Raw genomic sequence first — 22,440 nt, 5'->3', positions numbered from 1 at the left:
TGTTATTATTTCTAAAACTCCGATAATGTAATCACTAATGATACTTATTAAATTTGTGGTATTATGTTTTATTGTATTTCTCTGTGTCTCACCTTCGTGTGAGCTAGTGGTATTCGATCCTGGTTAAGTGGCTTTATCGAACTAGATCCGAGGGACTGACGGTTTATTCCTATTTAAGTGTGGTCTAGCCTCTAAGGTGGGAATTAGGCACTTAAGCTGGAATAATCTGGGTGGTTCCGCCACAGCTGGTATCGGAGCGAATACCATTACAAAGGAGACAATAAGTCATGATTTCCAACCTTTTCAAAAGTAAAACTTGATAGAAACCAATGTTGGATAGATCGTCAGGACGATAAGGTTAGACCTAGGACGTGAAGCCTTAGAAAATAGATGGGTAGCTAGGTGGCTATTTATATAGACCATAAAGGCTACTAATACTATTAATAGGGATGCTGTAGAAGCATCCGAAAAATTAGTTAGGTCTGAGAAGACGACTAGAATGAGCATGCATCATGATTGTCGCATTTTCATTGTCTCTTGTGCACCAACATGCTTCCCTCACCCTTATTCCAATAATAAGAACTTGTGAATAATGTGATGTACTGCTATGTTAGAAATGCCTTACCTCGTGTCAGATTGGTAAGTCTTGTTAGGTCGTGCTATGTGTTTATCTTGTCTTGCTATCTAGGTGGTATTGTAATTATTCAACCCTTTTTACAAAAAAAATGTTGTCTGTTCTGTTCATAAAAAGACCCCAATCCAAACAACCTTGAGTTTAGCAAGTGAAACCTCTTAAAAAAATCATGATGGTGTTGGTGTTTTCTAGCCCTCGTGTGTTTACCCTTGAATTTACACCTACACAACTTATAGACCCCCATAGCTTGACCGATAGACCAACCCAAGTCTCCTTGTGCACTTGTTGTGTCAAAAAAAATTGTTGTTTGGTGTCTAGTTGCCCAAACCCTATCAAGGCCCTGTTTCTTTCCATAGATCCTATCCCGAAACTTCATAGCATTTCTGCTGCTCATCCCAGTAGATCTTATTTTCCTACCTCTCCTTCAACCGAATCTGGTAATCATTTTCATTGTGAATTATGTTGTGGCTTTATCATCCAAATCTCTGGATCCTTCACTGATTCTGCCCCGTTATCTGGTTATCTGCTATAACCCGTTCTCAAGTATCGAATTTTGATGTTGCCTAAATCTCTCATTTCTGGTCATTCTCATACCCCTTTCTCCGAGGATCATGACGCTTGTGTTATCAACTTATCTCTAAACGACATATCCATGTGGATTGATGGATTATGCTGTTGACTTTAGTTCTCTCATGTCTCAGCAAGTTGCCAATCTCGATCTCATGGTTGGTTCCTCCTCCTATCTAATATTGTATCAATCTTTGGCTGATAATCCCCGTGATGATCAAAAAATAGTTCTCTGAGTTGAGGAAAATTCTCATGTGATGCTCTTTTGCCAACAATCTCTGCTTCAACTTCGGTCACATTCTTATTTTCTGAGCCATACTCTCACGGGCTCCATCTATTTGTGCTATGTGAATTTCTCATTTGTTGCGTTTGGTAATGGTATTATGACCAATGACTGATGGTGCCGCGACGAAACCGAGAGCCTTCTATGGTGCACACATGGTCGAGCTGCTCGGCACGCGCGGGTATCGTGGTTAATAGTTGTGATCCATTACGAGACTATACTGATGTGCTATCTTTTGTGAACATTCTCTCAGAGTGATCGCTGCATTTTGTCTCAACATGTCACGATATTCTATCTAAATCTATCTTCCGTATCTCGTCAGATACCCTCTCATGAATTTGCATCTATCTTCAGTCTGGGAGTTACAAGCTTCTCCGCCCTTGAAGATCCTCATTCGAATCTCGGGACGAGATTCTTTTAAGGGGGGAAGGCTGTGACACCCCAGGTGTCAGTTTCGTGTTATGTCGGGAGATTTATCCTAATCTCGGATGCTCAGTGAAAATTTCTATTTCTCGCTCGCACAATGTCTCTGATTATCCAGACCATTCATTCTCATTTCACTGAATTCAGAGTTATTCAGTCTCAAAGAAGGCTAAATTTGGAGCCTGTTAAAACTTTTATTCCCAAAGCAAATGCAAATTCGAAAGTCAATCTCGTCTCGCAACTTCCGTCCAGACTCTTTTATTCGGACTCTCGACAATTGTGATGTTATCTGATCTATGTCCGAATCCACTCTCTCGATAGTCGGTCTATGTCCAAATACTTAATCTGAATCCGCATTCTCCAGCGGAATCTCTATAGTGTCAACCTCTAATTATTTCTAATGCAATTCAGCTTGTTATATTTATGTCATCATCCATCTCTATCTATCAAGTGTATTCTAAAGATTTCTTAAAGTTTGAACCAAATATTCGTGTGAAATTATAAATCCTACGCTTACATGAGACTGCTCGATTAAGTAAAAGCAAATTTAAAAATTCAAACAAGTTGTGCCAACCTTCCAAAAACACTCTATATGAACTCTACAACAAAAGTTATTAAGGGTTCATGTAGAGAAAATACCAAGAAAATATCGAGGAAATATCACGATTGCCTTAAAAATATAGTTTGAAGCTTTATAATGATACTACCTTGACCAAAGTAAAACTTTTATTTATATTCAAGATATGAGGTTTGACCTTTAATAAAAATTGGAGAACAGGTGTTATACAACAAATATTATATTTAAACCAAGTCTTGATTCAATCTCTAAGTATCTCAAACAGTGCCATCAAGGCAGAATAAAAATCTGATTTCAAAGTTCGAATTCTTCTAAGTCTGAAATCAGCATCGTTCGGGTCGACGTCTCGCGTTCCCAAATTTTTGTTGCACAACTCAAGTTTCCCCAAATATAAACGTTGTTAATAACTAATAGGGGCACAACATATTAAAATATGGCGTTCATCCGATTCCGTTTGACATGCTTTGACATTCCGTTTTCGCGAGTTTCCACTGTTTTCTGACCCACTGACAAACCAGTTTTCGTGGGTCTATAACTTTCTAACCAGTGCCCGAATCACCTCAATCTCTATACACGATTTGTAGAGTATACATCAAGGAACAAATCTTCTGCAGTGATCCGGGTCCGAATCCAAACAGAAAATGCCAAAACTGGGCGTCCAAAGTCGTCCTGCCATCACCTGCAAGCAGACTGTCATGTGCAGAGCTCTACAACAATGCCGCCCATCTCGCCCAATGGCTGGCAGGGACGTCTCTTTAAATCAAGAAGCAGTCATTCCTCCTCTCCAAGCCATTTTCATTTTGTTCTCCCTCTTCTCCCCACACGGCTCCTCTCCGTTTGAAGTGCAAGAGCAGGGAGCTCCATACCCATGGCGCTCGGCACTTGCCTCCCTCTGCTTGGTGCATGGCGCCTCTCCACAGCCTCCCATGGAGATGCAGGCCCCGCTCTCCACTGCATCTTCTATCTCCACGCCATCTCCCCAAGCAGCTCCATGGACGCCCCCTGCTCTCTGCGCAAGAAGCCCCCATGGCTTGACATTTGTTGTTCACGTGAGAAACCAAGGAAGAAGAAGACTCCCCCTGTCCATGACGTGTGGGCCCAAGGCGAAGGGTAATGGTGCTTCAAATTCCAGATTCTATAATATCTTCTAAAATTCATATCTTGAGTTTGGTAGCTCCTAAAATTGTGAAACTTATTTTGTTGCCTTCCTTATGAAATTATCTATCTGTTAGATCTATAGGTTGGCATGTTTTAGTGGAAAAGTTTTTCTGTAGAAATTCGTATTTAAAAACTGGTTTAGAGAATAAACGAACTTGCTTCTCTCCATAATTTTATTTATAAAAATCCAAAAATGATGAAACCTGTTTTGTTAGTTAGATGTTGTCATACTCCATCAAGGAAAAATATAAAACTTATATGTTGTCCAATGTTTGCTTGGTGTGTTAATTAAAACAAGTTAAATAGAGAAAAGAAGATTGATTTGCTTGTTATTTTTAGATCTGTAGGTATAGTGCTCCAAATGGATTCAAATTTTTACAGTAGACTCTTGGTTTGATTCTTCGTGACTGGTAAAAATTTCATGAATTGTTGTGCTTGTATGATTAAGTTAGTGATTTAACTTGTTTAATGCACCTTAAGTAGTTTTAAATGATTTAAAAATAATGTATGAATGCAAAAATGGAAAATGGCGTTCCACTGTCCTTGCATGATATTATAGTAGCCTGAGAAAACTTAATATGTTCATGCATCCACAGAAAATAATTAGTTTTAGATTTAACTTGCTCTCACATGCTTTATTACATTAACAAATTGTTATTTTTGTAGTCAATAAAATATAAAACCTGAGCATGTGAAATTTATACATTAGTCATAATTTGTTATTACCTATGCCTCATAAAAAGTCCAGCCCCAAATTAGATAGTTTCATATCATGCTAAAATATCACTCAATATATAATTGTAGGAGTTAGTGAGAAATTAGAAGTAAGCAAACCATGCATGTCTCTTGGAATGTTTGAATTACACCTTAAAACTAATTAGAGATTTAATGGTTATGTCATGGTGTTCTAAAGATAAATATTAATAGTGCTTCACCATGATTTTGTATGATGTCGGACATGTGTGCCGACGTGTTTTATTTTGGTGAATGTGTTTGTTAATTGTGTGGTAATTCTAGCGCGCGAAATATCTTGTATAAAATTAGTAAGTCTACTTGTTAGTTCTCACTTGATTATTTTAACTCTAACAATTGTCAAAGTGTTAGAATAATTCAAGTATCTAGAACGCGGAAATTCTTGAATTGTATAGGAGCTGAAATTTATTAATTGATGTTTTAGGTTGCACGCAGTGATTTCCCCGTGCTGTATGTTTGATGAAACAAATTGTGTTTTCTGTAGATATGTGCTATAGAAAAGTGGTAGATAACTTTATTATCTTGCTGGTGTTAAAATTTGACAGGCATAAGTCTGATCGTTTAGGCTTATCTTGCTTATGTTAAAATTTCATAACCATAGGCCTGATAGTTTGAGAGTTATTAATTTTATAAGAGGATTGCTGTGTTCGGTCCACTGACAGAACAGATTTCGAAAACTGTATTGTTTGATTTAGTTAAACATAGAATCGCTTCTTGGTGATTATAAAAGTTATGTAGTGCTTTTGCCAAGCTTTCCAAAAAGTCTTGGATCACTCTTTTTAGTGATCTGAAGATTAAGTTATAGATGTTTAAAATCTGAAGACTGAATCTGTCCAATTCTGGACAGCAAAGCCTTCTAATGTCTTTTATCCTAAATTGCATATTGAATCACCTTGGAATGTTTATAAATCATTTGTAGAAACTTTCATTAGCTTTCCAGAAAGTCTAGAATCAATTTGTTTGGATGTCAGAATCTTTAGTTGTGAAATTTTGAAGTTGCAGGTCTGAATCTGTCTAAATCTGGACAGAGCTGCTGTGTTTGCATAATTCGACCTTGCTAAGAGTCTAATCATACTGAGATGATAATACCAAAATTGTAGAACACATTTTAAGCTTCCCAGAAAGTCCTAGTTTGCTATTTTTGGATTAATATTTGAAGAGTTATGATTAAAAGAAGTAACTGTTGTGCTGTTGTCCTAAATATGTTAATTGTGATTGATTGTTCCACTCCAGTGTGTTTGTCTTGAGTTGACTACTTGTTTGTTTTGGGATTTGACTGAACATGAGTAATAATAATAGTGACTAGTATAATTGAGGTTATATATAAGTAAATAGTACACATCTCACTAAGTTAGTGAACTAAATTGGTTAAGGTCTAATAAGTAGCTTAGCTTAATCAAAAGTTTGCAAGTGCAGTTATAAATTAGGGAAACAAAATGAATACTGTCATGTCTTTGGCTTTCTGCTAATACTACTAAATAACCAACGTCATTAAAGTAAAACAATTTGTAATTGTGAATTAACTATCTCCTCATGTGTGTTCTCTGGGTGTATGCTTGAAGTAGAAGGTTGTGAATGATTACCCGATTAAGCAACTATTCCTTTTGAACTAAGTCTGTCTATGTGTAAGTCATCGTAAATTTATGCGTACTTAACTAGTTTAATAATAGGTAACTAATGAATGATAAAAGTGAACGTGGCGAATGCTTAACTTATGATGTCGTGTTTGCAATAGATAATTATAGGAAGTGTTTGTTATTTTCCAGTGATGATTGACTACGTGTACCCGATGATGTATAGATAACTAGCGCTTGCGTACAGTTGTCGCGGTGTCTTACAATTTAATGTTTAGTTCGCTACCATCCATTTTGGGATTATCTTGTGATATATTTCATCATATTCATACATATGCATCATGCATCTCATTTAGGACCGAGAGAGGATGATCGTGCAAGTGATGTGGTGCCAACCACAAGATGCAGTCTGTGGACGAACCAAGGAAGGATGGACTTAACCAGTGGATACTCGCCAAGCGAGTACCTCCCCCAGCACATGTTGTTTACTACTTGGACTGGGCGGAAGTATATGTTTGGCACATTTTATTTGGGAAGGACTCATGTTGTTGACATGCAAAATGCATTCATCATCCATTGTATGGAAGTTTCGTCACGATCTTATGGTCCGACCGTACTGGTACAATGAGCATCATATGTTGCCCGAGAAGGGGTATGATGCAGCTTCATATCCTTAGTGGTATGAAGGCAGAAGCCATTACTGCATCTATAGCCATGTGCATTCTGGGGTGAAGTGTGGAACTTATTATGTGGATGTGGATAAAGTAGATCTTTACCTTGTGATTCATCTTGGAACTAAGTAATTGGTTACATGTTTACTTGCTGCAAATTACTATTCAAGAAGGAACTTGTGAACTACGTGGTTGTTTAAGCATGGTTTGTTTACATTGTCTAGTTGTTGTTTGCTCTTTTTACTTGCTGAGATGTATCATCTCACTCTTGCATTGTCTGATGCAGGCACATGATCTTTTCTTTGGGAAAAGAAGGGATGTAGCAGCACGACCACTACACCTTTAAATAAAGAAACCACTGCTTAATAATGATGTTAAACAGGGAGGGTCTAGTCTGAGGGATTAATATGTTTTAGCCTTTCTTGGTAGTTAAACAGATTTTGTTTGGGGTGGGCTGAGTTATCTATCTTTTTATTTGGTCATGAATGTTCATTACTACCTTTGCATTTTATTATACTATGTGGATTAGCTTTCTTTTATATTCTGTATAAACTTTATGTTCCCCTCGTTATACTTATTTCAAAGGAGGTGCTGCCGGATTTTGCAATACTTTCTTTCTCTAGTTCTTTTCTTAAGTTCTATAAGTTTATGGGAAGGGTATTTGGTAACATTCATTGTGTGGGAGCAGTGGGGTGTTATAGTTGGTATCAAAGGTATAGGCTGTAGGTCCTAGCAAGTGGAATAATAATAAATTGACATACTGCACATGTAGGATGGGTTTCCTGTTTTACTATTGATATCTTATGTTATTGTCAGTGCTGGATTGACATTGTTTGATGAAGTGTTATGCCAATTTTATTTACTTATTTACTTACTCCTGTGGCTGCAGTTATGCCGCCTCGTAGGGCTCGTGGCAGCCCGCAAGCCCCTAGTGGGGATTCTATGAGTCTGGCGGCAATGTTAGCCACGATGCAGGCCATGCAGTAGGAGTTGGTCATTCTGAGGCAGGCTATTCCTGTCGCTTCTGCGGGTGCTGCTCAGGGTGCTGGTGGTGGAGGTGTGCCTGGGGGCGCTGTTCCCACGGGTGCTGCTTCAGGTGGCGGGGCTGAGGTGCCTCTTCCCATCAGTGGCCTTTCTCTGATGCAGTGGATGGGCTTGAAGTTGGACACTTTTGATGGCAGTGGCACTCCGGTCGAGGCGGTAGATTGGCTAACTTACGTGGAGGATAAGATGAATGTCTTCGAGATTGTGTATGGGGATCGTGTTCGCTTTGGCACACAGCTGCTGAAGGGAGAGGCTCAGATTTTGTGGAGAGGCGTGCAGGCAGCTCACTCCTCTTCACCAGGAGTCCTGTCCTAGGATGTTTTCATCAGGCAGTTTGAGAGGAGGTTCTACCAGGTCACCTTCCTGGAGAAAATGAAGATTGATCTGCAGTCCTACAAGCAAGAGAAGAAGTCTACCACAGGGTATGAAGTGGGCTTCAACAAGATGGTCTGCTTTGTTCCTTATGTGGCTTACAATGAGTTGGAGAAGGCGAGCCAGTTCTGTCAGGGCCTGAAACCTTCTATCAGGCATGCTCTAGGAGCCTTTCCGTTGGTGGATTTCCGTACTATAGTGGAGCAGGCATTGGGTGTGGAGATGCAACACCAGTACACCATGGAGTCACAGAAGTCTTCGGGTGTTGATCAGCCTCGTGGCCAGGACGGGAGGAGGGGTAACACTAGAGGTCCAGCCCACAAGAGGGGCAAGTCTCAGCACCAGCGCCACCACCCCTACCGTGGCAAATCCTCTGAATCGGGTACTTCGGGAGGAAGTACTCAAAGGTTTCGGGCTGTCCCTAAGCCCGGGCTAGGGCTGGTGTGTTTCTGTTGTGGTGATGCACATCGTCGTGCAGAGTGCCAGTGGAGTGGCAGGTGTTCTATTTGCAGCCAAGACCATAAGGATGTGGTGTGTAGGAGGAATCCCAATGGGAAGCTTAGATGGGAGCCAGTGACTTCCTGCTCTTCTCAGGGCACTGTCAACATGATGTCAAGCGCTCAGCAGCAATATTCAGTTCCACTTCCTCCACAACAGTTTTATGTGCCTGGGACATCTCAGTTCGTGTCGATGCAGGGTTTTCCTCAGTATCTGGCTGCGCCTACTCCTGCACCAACTACTCCTATGTCGTCTCAGTTTCGAGCTCCACGTCTGTTTCCCCCGTCGGCTGAGTGGGGTTCTTCTATTAATTTCACTCTGGGAGCTTCCTTATCTGTGGGTATTTCCGGAGCTTATGTGCTACCCACTGCGGATGGCAAAGAGCAAGGAGACGTGGTGACAGGTACAATTTCAGTTGATTCATTTGTGGCCCATGCTCTTTTTGACTCTGGCGCTAGCTATTCGTTTGTTTCAGAGAATTTTGTGTTGTGGGCTGGTCTTTCGGTGCAGAGGTTGGGTCACCCAATTTTGGTTAGTTCTGCTAATGGCTCCATTAGTAGCTGCTCAGTTTGTCAGGGGTGTTCCGTCATCCTTGCTGATGAGGTCTTTTCGGCCAATCTTGTTGTGTTTTCCTTGGGGGCTTTCGATGTTATCTTGCGTATGGATTGGTTATCTCAGTATCGTGCAGTTATATCCTGTTTATGGAAGACAGTGTTATTGCAGGCGCCGTCGGGTAGGGAGGTGGTATTCTTGGGAAGCTCCGCAAAGTTCACATTATCCTTGTTGGCGCAATTGCTTCCAGATCACCGGTCAAGGAAGTCGGGAATCTTTTTCTCCATGGTGGTGGAGGGTGAGGCTGCCTTGCGGGTGCAGGACATCCGGGTGGTGTGTGACTTTGCCGATGTGTTTCCGGCAGAGCTTCCAGGCGTTCCTCCGGAGCGCGATGCAGCTTTTGAAATCAAGCTGATTCCGGGTACGCAGTCTATTCATAAGGCACCGTATCGGATGGCCCCAAAGGAGCAGGTTGAATTGAAGCGGCAATTGGATGATCTGCTGGCTAAGGGTTTCATTAGGCCTAGCAGGTCTCCATGGGCTTCCCCAGTATTGTTTGTTGAGAAGAAAGATAAAAGCAAGAGGTTATGAGTGGATTATCGTGCTTTGAATCAAGTGACGATCAAGAATAAATATCCGCTACCCCGTATTGAGGTTCTTTTTGAGCAGTTGAGGGGAACGTGGGTACCGACATTCTTATTTTAGTTAAGTTCATGGGTTTGACGAAGAACGTGGGTACCCACGTTTTTAATTTAAGTTCGTGCGGCCTGGCTAAAACCGTCGAACTTAAGGAATTAGGAACATGCGTACCCACATTTTTAATTTAAGTTCGTGGGCCAATAGAAAACCGTCAAACTTAACTTAAAAAAATAACAAAACCCCTAACCCGCGGGACTCGTCTATATCTCACCGTCTCTCACACGCTCCATCCCCTCCACGCCGCCTCCGCCAAACACACACTCGCAAGCCGCGCCGCCGGACCCATGCCGCCGGACCGCGTCGACGCTCCCTCGCCGCTGGGGTTAAGGTGACGGAGCTTCTTCGTACCATTTTCTTGGGTTTTCTGGGGTGGTGCTAACTGCTTAACAATGGAGTGCGCATCAGGTGCTGGACCGGGTGGTCGTGGAGGCCGGGCGGCACGGGGTGCGGCTGATCCTGAGCCTGGCGAACAGCCTCAGCCTGGTGAACAACCTGGAGGCGCACGGTGGCAAGACGCAGTACGTGCGGTGGGCGTGGGAAGAGGGCATCGTCATGTCCGCCTCGAACGATTCCTTCTTCTAAGATCCAGCCATCCGTGACTACTTCAAAGTCTACCTCAAGGTCAGCTCAGCCCCCCATCAATCTCGGTTCAGAATGCATTTCAGAGTCAGCTTGCTTGGAAGCGACTTGTAGCACTGGGTTCTCGTGCACCAAAAGCATATTCAATTATTAGTAAGGTTGCTTGTGCCATTGGCTTGGCTGTGAGTAGGTCTAATATAGCTCCTTACCTTGTCACTTTTATTGTGGGAGAGGTAATGCTAGCTCAGAAGACATCTGCAGATGGAGAATACTACCCAATACGTGAAAGAGCTCAGGATGGCCGTATTTACGTTACCTCTCTAATATATTCGGTAGTAGAATTGGTTATTATAATCTTCAGATCAATATATTTGGCATTGTTGTTCACTCCAAGTATACTTCAGATCAATATAGAGACTCTTGGCAGTAAGTATAGGAAAACATGGCTTCAACTTGTCCATCGTACTTTGGAGCTTGCAGGTCCTGCGTTTATCAAATGCGGCCAATGGGCTGCAACACGCCCTGATCTGTTTCCATGTGACCTTTTGTACTGAATTGTCAAAGCTGCACACAAAAGCACCAGCTCATAGCTTTACCTATACTAAGAAAACTGTTGAGAAAGCTTTTGGTCAAAAGCTATCAGACATTTTTGAAGAGGACCCTGTTGCATCTGGAAGTGTTGCTCAAGTGCATCGGGCTGTTCTACGATTTAGGTATCCTAATCGGCAGACAAATCATGTAACTGTTGCAGTAAAAGTAAGGCATCCTGGTGTAGGGGACTCGATAAAAAGAGATTTCAATATCATCAATGCCATAGCAAAGATAACTAGATATATCCCCACGCTGAATTGGTTGCGCCTAGATGAGAGTGTACAACAGTTTGCTGTCTTCATGATGTCTGAAGTTGACCTTGCAAGGGAAGCTGCTCATCTGAGCCGGTTTATCTTGAACTTCCGAAGGTGGAAGGATGTATCTTTCCCAAGACCTCTCTATCCACTTGTTCATCCTGCTGTTTTAGTTGAGACTTACGAGCATGGGGAGAGTGTTTCACGCTATGTTGATGACCTTGAAGGACATGATCGAATTAAAAGTGCTCTGGCTCATATTGGTACTCACGTGCTCTTGAAAATGCTACTGGTAATATATTTTTAGAATAAGCATCCTCATTCATGATTACCATTTTAATAACTGAAGAAATTAGTACCATGCAAAATCTAGATTATATGCTGGCAATATCGTAGAGTCTTCAATATTTTATTTATGCATCAAAATGGTACTTTTTGCTGCTTTGTACTGGAAAATAATTGCTATAAGATATTACTAGTTCTGGACTAAAGATTGTGAGCCTGCCGATAAAGTTTCTGTTGCAAACATACCTGTTGCAGACTTTGCAGCATAGTTATTCATAGGTACTAATTTAACTGCTTGTATTTGAATTTCCTCACACCAGTATAATTCTGGGCCATATTGAGAATTTCCTCACACCAGTTCTGGGCCATATTGAGAATTTCCTCACACCAGTATAATTATGGCTACATCATTGCGACCACTTAGATCTGAATTGAGACTCTTTATCTATAGCTCTTAAAATATACATAATGTCATATGCTGGTAGCCCGTGGTGCCCTTTAGACCTTAATGGGGTAGCTTTGTTCCTTTACCTGCTAGGGACGTTGCAATAAACAGGAAGTGGATTATGGAGTGGCGCGCAAGAATGCATGTACACGTGTAGGCTTTACATGGCTCTGCTAATTAGCTCAACTGAGACGAATAGCCGGGGTTGCTGATGTCCTATCATATTGCCACAGCTGTTTGCTCCTTTGCCAAGTTTATATACGATGTTATAACCTTTTTGGCTGGAAGGACAATTGGGTGTTTTCTTTATCATTTGCCCCTCTCTAGAAATTGTTACATGTAGCATTTCCTGTCCAATAATGATTTGCCTCCTGTCACTTAGCTTTACCAGATCGGACTTCTGATTCCACGTTGCTATCAACAACCAGCTAGCTGTATCACTACTTAACTACTGTGTCGTTCTATCTGTGGTGGCAACAAGTATGTCTAGGGAATTCTAGTTCTTGGCAGCAGGGTGGGAGTGCTGGAGTAGGATTTTTTATTCATTGCCTTGGAACTAATAACCTGTTCGTTTTAAGGGTTTCTTCAATCAAATCTTATATAGTGCTTATATTTTGGTTGAGTGGTTTATCTTAAAAAACCTTTCTTTTCCGCTGGGTTCTAATCATCCTTGGATAATGTGCAGATGGAGAGGATTTGTGAGAACACGGTGTCTGTTGAGCTCTAGCAAACTAAGCCGAACAACTTCGTCCCGTTCATCCGGTCAGGGGAGTGGTCTGATATAGGAGGTCGCGATTACATGGAAGATGCCCATGTGTGCATCTCTGATCTGGCGAAGAATTTTGGCTCTAACTCAGCAGATGATGCAGTCATCTCCTTCTACGGGGTAATTACCTATTCACTCTTGAATATCCAATCCATTCTTCGACAAGGAAATCATGTCCTTTGGTTCTTCTGAAGCTATATCTCCCTTTGTTGTAAATTCTAATGCACTACTCATGCTAGAATGTGCCTACGACATAGTGAAAAGTTTGGAGTTTGTGTGTGTTAAGTGCTAACCTCTTTTAGCAGTACTAGTACCAGTACTAGTTATAGAGGGTTGCTTCCCCATAGTTTCGTACCTGCAGAAGTATGAGAAACATCCTATGTTTCTATTCTCTTACAGCCTTGAGGTTGTATAGATGTGCTTAATATCTTTCTTTGGTATAACATTAACTTCAAAGACCCAGCGCATAATATTTATGGAACTTTATACTCACATTATTATATTTGTTTGCAGCCTTGACAAACCTGCAGTCTGAACACGTCACAGATGATGTCTTGCCTTTTGTGGATGTACATCTTAGTCACCTCTATTTATTGTTTTTGTGGATGGATTGTTCAGCTGGCTTTAGTAGATGAAATGGCTCTGCACTTGTAGTTGCGTAATGTTTGTGCCTAGGTGTCTGGATTGTACCGGCTAAGAGTTGGCTCTAGGTACCTTGTAAATACCTCTGGTTTGGTTGCCTGTCCCCCACTATATCGACTAGACGTAAACTTGGACCATGTAATCTTATTCTGGACCAGTTTCCAGCTGAAACAAGCCTCAACATCATGCTATGGTGCACGTTTAAGTGCGGTGCTACAACTTTAATGTGAATTATTTTCGAGCTACCTATGTTCTATGTTCTATTGAATATTTGTTTTCTTTCTCTCTAAACTAAACAATTTTTGTTTGAGATTTAGTCATCCTTCATTTAATTTGATTATAGCGTGTATAATTGTGTATTCATATTTCCCAGTGCCGGATAGGGCGCCCGAAGGGGCGCCGCTTGATCTAGTATATATAGGTTGTAGATGATCTTCTTGGTTCAGCTGTTCTTGCACGCATAATTAATATCTTTGTGTACATGTGATTTAATGACAGTTGTATACTTATGAGAATTTTGGTTTATTTTGTAGGATTCCGGCTCTCATCAAGTGACTCCTCCCCCTCACGATGACTTTGCGGACAGATGTCTCAATTCTAGTGGTGGAGCTACTGTGGCGGAACTGCCCGAATTATTCCAACTTACCGCCTTAGAGGCTAGACCACACTTAATTAGGAATAACACGTCAATCCCTCGAATCGAGTCCGACGAGGCCACTAACAGGATCAAGTACCACATACTCACTCGATGGTGAGGCACAGCGCAAATACAATAAAGCATAAAACCATACATTGAGGAATATTTAAAGTTATTACATCATCATCGGAGTTTTAGCAAAAGTAGTCATCATTGTTCGGAATGTAGCGGAATAAAACTAACGATAAATAAACAGAGAGATGGGGAAGCTTGTCCCATCACTCCTCATTCTCCTCCTTAGCCGAGGCAGGGTCCCACTCGACTGTCCATCCCGGTGGCAAGATGGACGGCCAAGTCACTCCAGCAACCATGTCCTCCAGAGAACCTGTAAAATTATGCCACAAGCAAGGCTGAGTATACTAATACTCAGCTAGACTTACTCGGTGTGAGGAGTCTACTCCTCTACCTCTAGACATGCTGATGTTTGGTCGAGGGGTTGGGTTGCCAAAAGCACTAGCTGAGTCTAAAAATCAAGTTTTAGCTTTCTCAAGTTTTAGTGTGACTCTCTTAAGACTAAATGTGTACTATCTACTCATTCATGGTATCAAACAAATTAGCAATCAACACTTTTTGCCAAATCATCATATTTCCACTTGTTACTCAATGCAGTACAATGGATCAAGTAGTCTCATTAGCTGCGAGAAGCAGATGATTCGAATCTAGTTTTTATCCTTGCAAGGTAAACCTAAACACACGACGTGGTGAGGCACTCCGGCCCCACCCACATGAACTGTCCCCGTCGATTCCCTGGCAACAGATCAGGGCTCACCGCCTTGGCGTACAATGCCTCACTGACCCCGACTGTCGTCGTGCAGTGACCACACTTGTACCCACCATAACCGGACTGAGAGAAACCGTCTCAGGTCGCGTGAGGGGATATGTCTGCTGGCAGGTTCAATTAGGTACTAGGCTTACCGATTTACCATATTTCTCGGCATGTGCTTAGTACATTCAAACGCTTGACACAGGTATCCGCACGTTAATCCTTATTCCAATTTCATCTCATAGACCACGCATCCCCATGGATCCGTGTCCACAGACCAACATCAATAGGATATGAAAGTGGGTACAATTAATTCCTGACCTCGCGCGAGTGCTAGAAAAATCACTCGACTTCTACCGAGATCCCTAATTAGCAAAGCGGCTACTCTACCTAGCATACTAGTATCCATCTCAAAAAGGATTCCTGAGTTCATGCAACTAGGGTTTCAATCAACTCCTACACTTAAGTGCACAATACAAGCCTACAAACATTAAGTGTAGTAAGATAGCATATAGAACAGGTTATGCATAAAACCGGGGCTTGCCTTCCTGAGCTGGGGCAGGCAGATCCTCTGGGGTAGGCTCTGGTGCTGGATCCGGGGTCACCTCCTGAGCAACTCCTTGCTCTGGCACGAGGATGTACTCTCCGTCCGCGAGGTTACAATCTATCGAATGCAATGAATAAGATATATGCATGCTATGATATGTAGAATTTAATAACAATTATGCCTTAGTGCAGAAAAACTAAGTTAGTTAATCATTTTAGGGTTTCCTTGTTATAAGAGGCTCTTAGGGTTTTAGGTTTATCAATTTAGGTTTGAGGTTCTTGCCTAAGCAAAAAGGATTAAGACTTGGAATGCCCCTTAAAGGTTTTAGTAGGTACTCAAGGGGTTTTGCTGGTTTGGTTAGGGTAACATTAGTCTCCACTATTAATTTCCTTTTTCTTCTTCTATTTATGCTTTTAGGGTGGGTTTGAACTACAACAGTGATTTAAATTTTTCTAAAAATTCTGTAAAAATTACAATGGGTTACTATTTGTCACTGTAATATTTCCTATAAGTTTGAGGTCTAGAAAAAATTAGAATATGCCCTGGACAAAAATGACAAAAGTTGGGGCAAAGGGGTCACTTTGCACTACAACTCTTATCTAGGGGTGGGTTCTGTACAAAGAGTCATTTTTGCTGGTATCTATAGGTAACAACATGCTTCTGTGCCAAAAATCACAGAAGGTTACTTAGTGGTTATTTAGTTATGCTTTTCTAAAGTTTTAAGCTAAAATGACACTTACAACTAACTTGTTATTTGAAAAATGTCAAACCACAGAACTCCTAATTTCTTTATGTTTATAATAACAAAACATTAGTTATCCCAAGGTTTGGGGTGTTTTCTCCTCAGGGTTATTTTTCTAGGATTTTTCTAAGTTTTCCTTGTTTTTCTAAATTAAAAGGTATCTCCTTTCTTTTGTACTAAACAAAGGTATAATAAATTTTTTTAGTGAACTACACTGAATAAGGGAGCCAACAAAAATGTGGGTGCTCCCTGGTTCTTATTTTAAACTACCTTTTATATTTTCTCTAACTTTAGGCTAAAAATAATTTAAATGGCAAACTCTACCTTAATTTGGTGTATAGAGGGGTTTATTATTTTTAAACAGGTTAGGAAGTGATTAAGTACTTCTCTGAATTTTCTTAACCCCAGTCTAAAAGTGTAGCTATTTTTCCTTATTTTCTTTAGCTTTTGACCAGATAATCAATTAAATCATAACTTTAAGGTTTTCTGCAACACTTAGGGGTTTTATATTTTTCCTAAGTAGTTTATATTATTTAGGATCTGGCAAAATAGGTTTGACTTGATTTGGATGAACCAAACTGAAGTTATGAAATTTTCAAGTTCTGGTTGCATTTAAATCAGAATATTAAAAAGGTTTTTTGGAAATCCACTTTGCATCGAAGACCCTGGGTTCTTTCTAAACTAATCCCTACAGTTATACCCCTGCACCACTATTCCCTTGAGTCGCTGACAATGCACAAAACCCCTTGGCCTTTACTTCTTCTCCCCCAAGGTCCCTCCCCTTATGAAAACAGTAATCGCGGAAGGAAATACGGCGGCGCAGCTTACCGGCGGCGAGAGAGGTCCGGCGAGGGGCGGGGTTGGCTCCGAGAGGTTCTTGCGGTCACAACGAGGTACGGCTCGACGGCGGTGGTGGTCGGAATCGGCCGGTCCACGTGCGCAGGCGGGTGAACTCGTCTGCGGCGAGTGTTCCGGTCTAACCACGATGATTCTGGTCAATCCAATGGCACGAGGAGCTCCACGGGGTGACGTAGAGACCATGCGTGCAGTGAATTGGAAAATGGCGCATAGACTCACCCGGTCCACGTGCACCGGCGGAGCTCCGAACTCCGGCGAGCATGATTGCGCTATTCCAATGGCGGGGGTCCGCGGTTCAAGCTCTGGCAAGCTTCACGGCCTCCCAGGGGAGCTACCTAGGGGCTTGGATCGAGTGGAGGAGGGCGGGAAATGGTTCGGCCACGGTGGTTGCCCTCGGGCGGCTCTGGCGGGTCGCGGAGAGGTCGCCGGAGCTATGGGTGAGCTCCGGGGAGTTTGGCGCGGGACAGAGGATGCAACGAGGAAGATAGCCAGGCACTGGGGCGGGCTTTATAGCCGTGGCGAGGGCGTGGTCATGGGGCGGCCGTGGGCACGCGGGGGTTCACGCTCGGGCGTGCTCTGAGCGCGCCCCCGAGTGTCAGCCCGCGTTGAACACGTGTGTGTTTGCTTCTGCCATGGTTCAACGGCCGGTTGGAGCACCTTAGCGTGCAGATCTTGGCAAAACACCCGGGTACGGTCTCTTCCCTGCACCAAGTCCTACCTTTTTTATGTGAGTCCCAAGCAAGGATACGGTCGGGGTAGGGAGATATAGGTGTGAGAAGTTGCCTTTGTCCTAGCTGTCCAAACCAAGACAAAAGCTATGCCAAGTCGTGTCAAACGACTTAGGGGTGGGTTCAAACTTTCCCAGGGTGTTCTAGAGGTATTTTGGCGCCACTTTGTCAATTGGGCCAAGTGGTTTTGAGTTTGGGATTAAGGTGAACATGTTTGATCTTTGCAAAAGGTTTGGTTTTTGGACTTAGAAAATTCTGATTTTCCTTTTATGCTCAACTCTTTGGTGAACCTTTTGGGGTTTTTCTGAAATCTTTTTGGGGTCACTTTCTTACTATCATTTGTAGGGTATTAAGTGTACTACAACTTTTATAATTGGCCCAAATGATGATCATGTGGTTTTCATGGCCTTTTGATCATACTTACTTCTAGTGCTCCACTTGTCCAAAGGGGTTTGAATTAGGGTTTGGGCAATTCTCCCCATTATATATGCATGATAAGTCAAGGCATGACATCTAAGATGGGTTGCACTTACTTAGGATCTTGAGTTCCAAGTTTGGTGTACTTTCCCAACTTAAGTCACATGTGATGATGGGCTTACTTGTGTAGCCTTCAGTGGAAAACTCTAAGTAACACCTGAGGTGTTACAGCTACGAACAACAATCCGATGTCTTGATCGAGAGCGATGGAACTAATGTTTGAACCTGTGTGTTTGAACTTGTGAACTACAAATGTGAACTATGGATGTGAACTTATGTGAATTTGTGAACTTATGTATTTGGACTTATGTGAATTTGTGAACTTATGTATTTGGACTTGTGTGAATTTGTGATATGAACATATATCCATGTGTTTGAAATCTGTATTGTATGTGATATTCTGTGTTGCATGTGATATTATGTTTGTCTAATTTTTCATTTCTGTAATTTTTATTTTTTTCTGGAAAAGGGTTAAGAACGTGGGTACCCTCGAACTTAATGTGCAGCCCTCGCTGACCCACGCAGGACCCATAAGTTCGACGGCCATGTGGCCCCGTCGAACTTAAATGTAAGAACGTGGGTGTCATCGAACTTATGGGAAAAATTCGACGGCCCCCATCGAACTTAAAAACCCACGTTCTTAATGTTAAGTTCGACGGTACCCACGTTCTTAATGTTAAGTTCGACGGTACCCATGTTCTTAATGTTAAGTTTGTCGGGGCCATCAAACTTACTTCTCTAAGTTCGTCCAAAAATCGCCGTCGGCTATATTCGTCGGTAAACCCACGTTCTTATGGTAAGTTCGTCGCCTTATTACATTATGTTCGTCGGCTTATTTCATTAAGTTCGACGGTTTTCACCCACGATCATAATACAAGTTATTAAGGACTAATTAGTCTTTTCCTCTTTCGGTCAGCATCATCATTATACTTCATCTCCATTGTGAGCCGAAGCTGTCCATCTGGTGATAGCTTCGGCGTTTACTCTTATCTTCTTTAGATCTGTCTTCATCTTGCGCGCCTTCGTCATGAGGAAGAGGCTTGTATCCTGAAGACGAAGCTTCTTGTAATAGCTTATGCTGAAATAAAATGGTTAATTATGTTTTTGAGGACCTTCAGAAAGAGAGGGCCCCCAATAGTCTTTCTTTTATTTGTTGTTCCAACCTTATGTTGTAAGTTTTGGATCTGAGTTCTGAATACCACATTCTTAGTTATCATTATGTATTTAGTTTAGAGAGATATACTCTATAAAGGAATGAAATTGTTATTTATATTCTCAAATCTTTGGAGAACTTATATATATATCTTAAAATAGGATTCTAGGTGTTACATAAACCAACCTTCAGCCTTTCAGCATTAGACTTGGACAACATCCCGGCCGAAGCTAGAAGCGTAGGAAATAGATTTATCACTCAGATATGGACGAAGGGTGGCCGGGAAGTTCCTAGAAACGAAGCTCGGGCACAAATTAACAAGGTATGAAGATTCTCTGCTGTCATACTTCTTCGTGTTTTATCACATTACGCTTCATAATGCCTTTTTTACACACTTGTTATTTCTAGGGCGATACTGATGAAGATTGACAAGCCAAAGCGTATCCCAATAGTCTTGAAGAATACTTCTGAGGCTGTCATGTAATTTTGTCAGTAGACCTAAAAGATGCTCTTAAAGCTATTTTTGGTAATTGAAAAACATTATATCTGACAAAAATTTGTCGAAGAGTGTAATATTTTGGAAACTTTTATGAATACCTTGCAATATTATATTTATTCTGTCATTACTTGCTTTGATGTGGACGAAACCAGTGTTACTGTTTTTTGAGCCGAAGGCGAGAAACACCTTACCTTCTTTTCGTTCACATCGAAGCATTCTTGAGCCGAAGGCAAAACAACACCCTTCCTTCTTTTTCATTAGTATCGAAGTATACTTGAGCCGAAGGCAAAAAAACACCTTTCGTTCTTTCTCGTTAGTGTCTCATGCAATGTGCCATGGTGCGATGAAGCTAAGAGATGTCTAATAAATGCGTGTATGAATGCGAAGTATGATGTGATAAAGTATGCAAGTGCATGTCAAAGATATCAAAAGCCACACAAACGCAGACCCTACATCACCTTAAGAACGACTTTGGAGTCTCTTCACTTTCATTTGGTGGTATTTTAGCTCCGCATCCCCTTAGGAACGACTTTGAAGCTTCTTCACCTTTATTAGGTGGTATCTTAGCTTTGCATCCTTATAGGAACGACTTTGGAGCTTCTTCACCTTTCTTAGGTGGTATCTTAGCTCTACATCCCTGTAGGAACGACTTTGCAGCTTCTTCATATTTTACACTCGATGGTGTAATCTCATATTTTTACATTTTACATATGGGGGAAATTTTCCCTTGTATTGAATAGGGCTGCGAAAAGGAAATGAAAATTTCAACCTATGGCCCTGTTAAAAACCTTTCTCCCCTCCTGAAAGAAAAAAGGGTACCATAGGGAAAGAAAAATTACATAGTTGTTACATATAGTATCTTCGAAGCTCATCTGCGTTCCAGGATCTTGGAATATCATTCCCATCCATATCTCTTAATTTGAATGATCCTGGTCTTGACGAAGAGACTACTAAGAAGGGGCCCTCCCACTTGAGCTGTTGTAATACCCAATTTGTAAAATTATGAAGAAAGTTGATCTCCTTCCATGATTTGTCCTCTACTCCTTGGGACATGTGACTAACCATATTTAAAAGTGAATAATTCTTTACTAAAACATAAATAAGCCATGCATCATGTTGGAGTTTTGTTTGTTTGTGTATTTAAGAATAATAACAATAATACTAATAAAAATATAATAATGAGTTGAGGATTTGAATTAAAACCTAAATTGAAATTTGGATTTTAAGAGAGAGAGAGAAATACTATAAAATACAAAATAAATTTATAAATAAATAAACTCATCCCATAATGGCATACTCAAATCATACATTCAAATTTGAGTACAAAAATCGCCACAAAACTTTGAATACGAATCTAGAATCCAAAAGTGAAAAGAAAAGCAAATAGAAAAAAAAGAAAAGAAAAACCTAAATTGGGCCATGTTACCCTATTCGGCCCACCCGGCGCGCTCTCCCTTTCTCGCAGCCCAACCCGCCTCCGCGTTGTGGCGCTGTCGATCTGGTCCCATGCGACAGCTGCACACACCTACTGCTAAGCGCGTTGTTGGACTTTGCTCTGTCAAGTCGGGCCCACTGGCCAGCCGCTAATCACGCACGCAATACGACCGTGGCCGCCACCGACGTGTGGACCCCTTTGGTTAGAGCCGTCCCTCCTGCGCGGCGATACCGCCGCAACGGCCTCGCGCGTGACTGGGGGAATTAGAGTGGTCCGTTACGGGAGCTGGGAGATAAAGCTGGAGTCTCCGTGGCCTTCCCCTCTCTCCTGCCGTCCCTCGCGCGAATGCTAAAACAATTGCCGCTGTCGTGAGGTGAAGGAAAGCATAAACACGCCGCTGCCATCGACGCCGAGGTCAGCATCCCAGTCTAGCACACTGTTGGCAGTAGGCTGTGGTTGAGAACGGAATTCTGGTCTGCGTGGATCTAACTGTGCGGACTGCGGACAGTGGGACGTCGGATTGGAGCAGTTGACTTCTTGCTGGAGTTCCCTGCCAGTAGACAGCGCCACCTCCCATCGTGGACTGCCGTGTCGCCGCTGCGATTCAAGGTAAAAACGTCTTCCACGTCTCCGCCATGTTCCCTTAAGGCCCGTTCGGTTCTTGGAGATTGGCCACCCGGAACTATTCCTAGCCGGATTGGTTATCTAATTTATATAAGGTTTGATTAGCTGGAACAATTCCGGGATAAATTCCAGGCCAAACGAACAGGCCCTTAAGGGTTTAGCACCAGTCAATTTTGAGTTTGGGGGCTGACTGTGGCGGTGGGCGTGTTCTCTGGTGAAACACTATCGTGGTGCGCGCGCGACACCGCCGTCCCTGGTCGGGATGATGGGGGATTTTACCTGCCCGTCAGATCAATGTGGTGCGGTCTAGATTTGATCTAAGGGGTAAACATCTTGCGTCGTTGATGCCCTAACCGATGACTGTGATTAAATGAGTAACCCTTCGCGGCATAGAATCTTGGCTGTTTGATAGAAATCGGGTGGCCACGGTTGGGTGTACCAGGTGATTTATAAAGCGGGATCTAATCTAGGCCATCGACTGGTGATCCAACGACCCTAGATTCTTGTTACCCTTTCGGCCATTCCTTTTTACTAAAGAAACCATGACCTC

General features: G+C 42.0%; 1 pseudogene; it reads left to right on the top strand.

Annotated features, from left to right (window-relative positions):
• The first annotated feature begins 3,352 nt into the window (after nucleotides 1–3,352).
• On the top strand, nucleotides 3,353–12,686 carry LOC103633884 (uncharacterized; annotated as a pseudogene).
• The last annotated feature ends 9,754 nt before the right edge of the window (nucleotides 12,687–22,440 follow it).

The sequence above is a fragment of the Zea mays genome, chromosome 7 (genome assembly GCF_902167145.1).
Source record: "Zea mays cultivar B73 chromosome 7, Zm-B73-REFERENCE-NAM-5.0, whole genome shotgun sequence".
In the NCBI taxonomy this organism is placed as follows: Eukaryota; Viridiplantae; Streptophyta; class Magnoliopsida; order Poales; family Poaceae; genus Zea; species Zea mays.
This window is presented reverse-complemented; position numbering and strand designations above follow the sequence as displayed.